At 40.3% G+C, this 7,015-nt stretch overlaps 1 protein-coding gene across 2 annotated transcripts in view; it reads right to left on the reverse strand.

Annotated features, from left to right (window-relative positions):
* Positions 1–7,015, reverse strand: part of FRMPD4 (FERM and PDZ domain containing 4) — a 217,706-nt gene that overhangs the window by 38,412 nt on the left and 172,279 nt on the right. The gene's annotated exons all lie outside the window — the stretch shown is intronic.

The following is a 7,015-nucleotide window of genomic DNA, read 5'->3' on the forward strand; positions in this document are numbered from 1 at the left end:
GCACATTTCCAAGGATCTTTTAAAGTGATTGCTGTGAAAGTACGTAAACTCTGCTTTCAATACAGAGCTCTGAGCATAATTGGAAAAGGAGGTGCTAGCCAAATCTACTGTTGAGTTTATGAGAAGTTGATCATTAATTATCTATTTTAATGAGGTGAGATGAGCCACTGATAGTTTTAAAATGATCGATAATCTCACTGGTATCCACATTCAGGACCTATGGGCATGTGAGCAGACAAGCACACACTCTGTCTGTCTCTCTTGTAGCACCCATGCTTTATGTACCCACAACCTGAGTTTCACCCTCTTGTTGGTAATATTTGAGCTTACTGGGCAGGGGGTAGAGAGGAGACCTTGCTCTACAATTAAGAGTTGACTGCATATTCTGCCTCATCTTAGAGTTTGTACTTTAAGATTCTCTCCCGTCTTTTATTGGAAAGAAGGGTTGAACGACTCATTTCTTTTTCCTCAGAATGGAAAGTGCAATAGAACACCCTGCTTACAAGGGTGCTGGGTCCAGGGGGATACCCTGCTGCATGATCTTGGTGAAGTCACTTCATCTGAGAATCATCCTTGGTGCATAATTATAATGAGACCTAAGGTGGAAGACATCTAGTAGATATAGCTAGTAGATACAGGCTATGTTGCAGGCACCATTTAATTATTAAAACAACAACAACTGTATTTTCTCTTGAACCTAATCGAGAAGTAAATATTTAGCTTGAACCACACTATTGCCATCTTTGTACACTGAAATGGTCAAATATTGACAGCTGCATATGGTTCAATCTAATGTTTATCATGGTATACAGTCCTAAGATGTTAAGGCTGTTACTTAAAGAATTCTGGTAATTGATGCTAAAATCAACAGAGGCTCCACCTTCTGTGTCTTAATCTCAAAGCACAAAAGCCAATTAGGGTGACCTGTACTTTGGTTTTCCAGTAAAAAAAACAAAACAAAACAAAACAAAAAAACCCATCTCTGTCAGATATAAGTACTCTTGAGACTAATTAGAAAACAACATGATAGAATGGATAAATAAAACGTGGTCTATCCATACAATGGAATATCATTCAGCCATGAAAAGGAATAAAGTTCTGATACATGCTACAACACTAATGAACTTTGAAAACATTATACTACGTGAAAGAAGCTAATCACAAAAGGCCACATATTGTATGATTCTATCTACATGAAATGTCCAGAAGAGGCAAATCCATAGAGACAGAAAGCAGATGAGTGGTTGCCAGGAGCTGTAGGGAGGGGGAAATGGGGAGTGGCTCTGTAATGGGCTTCCTTTCGGGGTGGTGAAAATGTTCTGGAACTAGATAGTCGTGATGGTTGTACAACATTGGGAATGAACTGAACGATACTGAATTGTACACTTTAAAATGTTTTAGATGGTAAATTTTATGTTATGTGTATTTTACCACAATAAAAAAAAATCACTCTGGGAAAAAAAAAACCATGATAAAATGTGTGTGTGTGTTCCTGGATGAAGTTTTTGGCTTAGTACCAGAAGAATTCCGTTATTTCTGAAGTTTGCCTTCTCTTCCACCCCACCCTTTGCTATGAGCAGCGTCTTAGAGGACTGGATAAATGGGTGGTTTGACCCCCAGAGCTTTAATTCCTCCATTTTTTGCAAGATGTTTTAAGAGAATGGCTGCCCTCTTTAAACAAACCAACAAAAAAAACTTCAAATGGCTGCTCTTCAAAAAAGAACAGCTTTAAAAATGCTCAACTTGACTTTTAAAAGTCCCACTGCTGAGCTGAAGGGACATGCTGGTGGTGTCCTTATCAGTATCCTTGCAATGATAGGTAGGCTGCGTTTAGTGATGATTAACGAACAAACAGTTCGTGAGTTCATTTGCTTTTGATACGCCATTGTTTAGCTGAAGGAAAACATTCTTATCCCTTAATAATTTTAAGCAGGAGATATTTACATTGGCACGATGATGTTAACATCAATGAAGCAGCTATAATAAAGCAACTGAATGAGGTGTTTTAATGCAGCGACACCGCACTTTTCCAGCATTGTTGGGGAATGAAGTATTTCACACATGTCAATGTGCCATATCCAAAACCCAAAACCAAACCCGTTGCCATCAAGTCGAATCCGACTCATAGTGACCCTGTGTCTATTCCTCTATGCGTCCCAATTTTTAAATTTAATATTTTACCACATTTTTTCTAGAATGTTCTGCATAATTCTTTGCCTCAATAAAAAAGTACATTTAACAGAACTTAGTTTTTGGCTGCATGCCATTTACTGTTGCCATGAGTCAGGGCCGATTCAACAGCTGCTGACAATAACAACAATATAATTTACTGTATAATCTAAGGATGTAGAGATGTTCCCAAGGGTCATGGGTGTATATAGGGTTATTTGCCCCTAAACTAAATGGCCCCAGATGGCAGAGCTTGTCAAGCTGGGATTGCTTCTCTCTGCTTTCTGTAGCTATAGCATGCCACCTCATTTAGCCTCATTCCCATATTTATTTACCATAACCAATGACAAAAATGGTAATCTAGGAAGACCAGAAAGGAAACTAGATAACCAAGGCTGTTAAGTCTACATTATTTTATACATAATTTGAAGTCAATAGACTTGAGATAAAAGTCTAAGTAGAAATACATAACAAGCGCATTTTTTCTTGTTTACTTCTGAGTTTGTGACTGCATATAAATCTACGTACATTTTTAAAAATTACTTTTTGATAATAAAAACATTGACTCTCCAAGTCTGAAGGGGCTGCTTACTGAGAATCAACCACAACGACAACAACAAAAATCCAGTTGCCACGAGTCAGAGCTGACTTTGTGACCCCACGTGTGTCAGAGTAGATCTGTACTCCATAAGGGGTCCAGTGACTAATTTTTTGGAAGTAGGTCACCAGGACTTTCTTCCAAGATGCTTCTGGGTGAACCTGAACTTCCAACCTTTCAGTTAGCAGCCAAGCATAGTAACCACTTGCGCCAGCCAGAGACTCCAAGAATCAACAAAGTAATGGCTTTTTCCACTGGCCAGCTACTGGTAGTACACGGGGTAGTGTAAGAGTCACGACTGCAGTTATAACTCAGATTTCTTGTTGTTGTCAAAAAACATAGAACGCGCACCACCTCAAAACCTGGTGAATTAATCCTTAGCAACCTCCAGACCTGTAGGTGCTGATTACAGGCACTTCATATCCTGTGGTGGAAATGACAAGTAATTACCATTTAGAATAATCAGATTCTCCTGCTGTTAATTAATTTTAAGATGAGAAGGACCCTAATCAACTTCTGCTCCTCTTTCCAAACTCTGTTGCTAAGGTGACCACAATAGATGTATGGCATGCTCCCAGTGCATTCAGATGCTCTTATAAGTCCCTAGAACATAGTTTGAAAAAATTACATAAATAGGATTAATTTCTGAAACCGAAGGGTAAGATCTTAAACTTGCAATCAAGTTAGCTCTATGGTATGACTTACGTAGAAGGTATTAGTAAATATTTGGATGATGCCTCATGCTGCCAGTCACCCTGCAAGGGTCAGGTAAGGCAACAAAAGGCAGGAGGGAAGGGGCTTTGTTTTCATTCATTCTGTATTTACTGAGTTGCCTTAGGTTGGGTTTCCCAGACACCGAGCTTGAGGCAAGGATTTGCATGAAACTAATTTCTTTGGAAGTGTTCCCAGGACAGCTGGAAGAGGAGTGGGGAAATGGACCAAGTAGAGATACAATATCAAGCAAATTCCCACGGAGGGACGTTCTAGAGCTAGTCTAGACCAGGGGTCAGCAAACTTCTTCTGTAATGTTTTAGACTTTTCGGGCCAGACGCTCTCTGTTGCAATTACTTCACTGTGCCATCGTAGCGTGAAAGGAACCACAGACAATACGTAAGTGAATGGGCATGACTATGTTCCAATAAAACACCGCTTATAAAAATAGGCAGCGGGCTGGGTGTGGCCTGCGGTTCAATAAAATGTTTTGCAGCCATTTAAATGATGCTTATAAAAAATTCTTGATGACATGGGAAAATGCTCATGATATCTTCAATGAAACAAACAGAATAAAACTGTACATACAATATGATCTCAACTACTGACAAGGCACAGAAAAAAAGACTGGAAGGAAATAGGTCAAAATGTTAATACCAGTTGTCTGGAAGGGAAAGGTTTGATGATTATTTTCCTGCATTTGTATTTCCTTCTGCTTCTTCCACATTTTCCTCTTAAGAAAAAAAAAAAGAAAGGCAGAGAGAGGGAGCCCTACATAATATTTTAAAAAATGAGGCTGCAGTCTGTTAAGAATCATTTCTTATGAAAAGAATTTCTGGGATCCCAAGCCTCCCCTCCCAGGCGCTTTGACCTGGGCCTCTTTGGGGATGGATTTCTGTGGCCAGGTCATCCTACCACAGGTGAAGTGTGCTGGGAGAGTGTCAACTTTGGGTCCCTGTCTTTAGTGGGCTTTATTATACAGAAGAAACGCAACATAAAAAATGCTGGCCAGCAAGTTGCAAAAGAAATTAAAATGCTAATTTTTATTCTCGGCAATAAAAGAATTTATTGACTTTCTTTCGGTCTGCTGCGTCATCTCTTTCTGTACATCGAGCCTGGCTTCTGAGAGGATCTATCTATCGAAGTAATTTCAAAGTTTCAACTCCTTCCTTTCAACTCCTACGATTTAGAGGAGGGAAAAGGCGCTTTGGGCTGAACAGTAAGGAAAACCTTCAGATGGGACAGTGGTTCTCAGCTGGGGGCGATTTTGCCCCTCTTCTTCACCGGGGGACATTTGGCCATGTCTGGAGACATTTTTGGTTGTCACAACTCAGGGGTCGGTGCTACTGGCATCTAGTGGGTGGAGGCCAGGGATGCGACTCAACATCCTGCAATGCACAGGACAGCCCCCCACAGCAAAGAATGATCTGATTTCAATAATGACGAGGTTGAGAAACCTTGAAGTAGCTTGCAGAATTATCGCTGAGACCTGAAGGGTGAGAAGGATTTGGCTAGGCCAAGGAGGTGATAGGATTGGAGTTGGGGAGGGAGGCATTCCAGGAAGGCGGGCTGGTCAAAGGAAAGTAAAAGATGAGAATTCATCTGCAAAGATGGAGCGGGGAGAGAGTGACTCTGAGGAGCAAGGGGCAGCTTGTTCTTGGTGAAAAAAACATGCACCACTTGCTCCTAACTTTTGTGGCTAAATGATGACTTTCAATATTACACCACAGCAACACCCACATGAATGCTTAGAAAATTCCAGATTATCTGTTAAAATGAAGTTCCATGATTCACTGAGAGTAGTGAGTATTCATATGAATAACAAGTCATGAAGACTCAAATGACAAGAGTAAGCAAAGCTACAAGAGACAACTTTTAAATGCTAAACCCTCACCTTCTCTAAGGTTATTGCATGGGGTCAAACATTATCTTGCAAAAATAACCTGGTCTGGAGTAAAATGGTTCTGATCTGATCTTGCATTTCTAAAAGGTTCTAAGTGGAGGGGAGAGAATTCAGGAAAGACCATGGAAACTGGAAGTTCTACCGGGAATTTATAGTTGCTCAATCAGTTGCTTATCATAGATATCTACATTAGCTTCAGCAAAATGGATTTGTCCACTGCAAACAAATGAACACGTGTAGACAGATTTGAAGCAAGTGTGAATGACAATTTAGTTAACTGAAGCAATCTAAAAACAGCCTGGCTGTAATTTATATGGAAGCCCACTAAAGGAACTCAGGTATCATGAGATGGCAGAGCAGAAAGACCCCTGGATAGGATGTTACTGGGCTCTTTCTTATGCAGATGAGGAAACTGGGGTTCAGAGCAGGTATGAGAGTCTCCGCAGTTATATTGCTGGGAGCTGGATCTCAAATCTTGGTTCTATTACATCCTGCTGCCTCCTTAGTTTTCAAATTCAAACGTGTGCGTGTGTGTGTGTGTGTGTGTGTGTGTGTGTGTGTGTGTGTGTACTTGTGGCAAAGAGTTGGGACTAAAAGTAGCAATCAATATTAAACTGAGCTTTTAATATACATAGTTCTTCCTAGATGGCATGATTTGTTATCTTGGTTAGTTCTATTTATGGTCTTATCAGAATCCTGAATATATTTTTGAATATATTTTTTCCTGTCTTGAATGCTCAGCCCACAACACCCAGGAGGAAAATTGTGAGAGATGAAGAATTGGGTCAACACACTGGCTGCTAACCGAAAGGTTGCAGGTTCAAGTCCACCCAGAGGCGCTTTGTAAGAAAGGCCTGGTGATCTAATTCTGAAAAATCAGTCTGAAAACCCTGTGGAGCGCAGTTCTACTCTGACACACATGGGTTCACTGTGAGTTGGGGTCAACTCCATGGCAAATGGTTTGGAGTTTTTGGTTTGAATAGATGGAAAATCAAAAACACTCCAACTCTGAGAGATGAGGAAATGGAAGCTTAAGCAGAATCTCTGCCATTCCATAGGAAGGCCGGGCAGGGTACTGACAGGAAACATTTTGGGAAAAATTGGAAGGAATTTGCCACAGTGTTTTTCAGTTCAACTGACAATGTATGAAATTTCACAAGCAATGGCAAATCTATAGAAGTAAATTAGTGGTTGCCTGGAACTGAGGGTGGGAATGGGGATTAATTCCAAACGGGCACAAGCGATCTTATTGGATGATGGAAATGTCCTAAAACTGTGTGGTGGTGATGACTGCTCACCTCAGTGAATTTTATAAAGATCATGGAATTGCGTGTTTCAAACAGGTGAATTTTAGGGTATGCAAATTATACCTCAATAAAGTTGTTTAAAAAAACAATCGTGGGAACTGAAGGCAATACGATTTTAATCACTCTCCACCCTCCTGGCAAGGCTGCTGAAATCAAATTCTCACGTCCACATTTCCTCTAACGTCCACCTTTATTAAATAAATAATTAATGGTTGTCATTGTCGTTGCTGTTGGGTGCCATTGAGTCGATTCCAACTCATAGCAACCCCATGTGACAGAGTAGAACTGCCCCATAGAGTGTTCTTGCTGTCATCTTTTTTTTTTTTT

The sequence above is a fragment of the Trichechus manatus genome, unplaced genomic scaffold (assembly GCF_000243295.1).
Source record: "Trichechus manatus latirostris isolate Lorelei unplaced genomic scaffold, TriManLat1.0 scaffold00162, whole genome shotgun sequence".
NCBI lineage: Eukaryota > Metazoa > Chordata > Mammalia > Sirenia > Trichechidae > Trichechus > Trichechus manatus.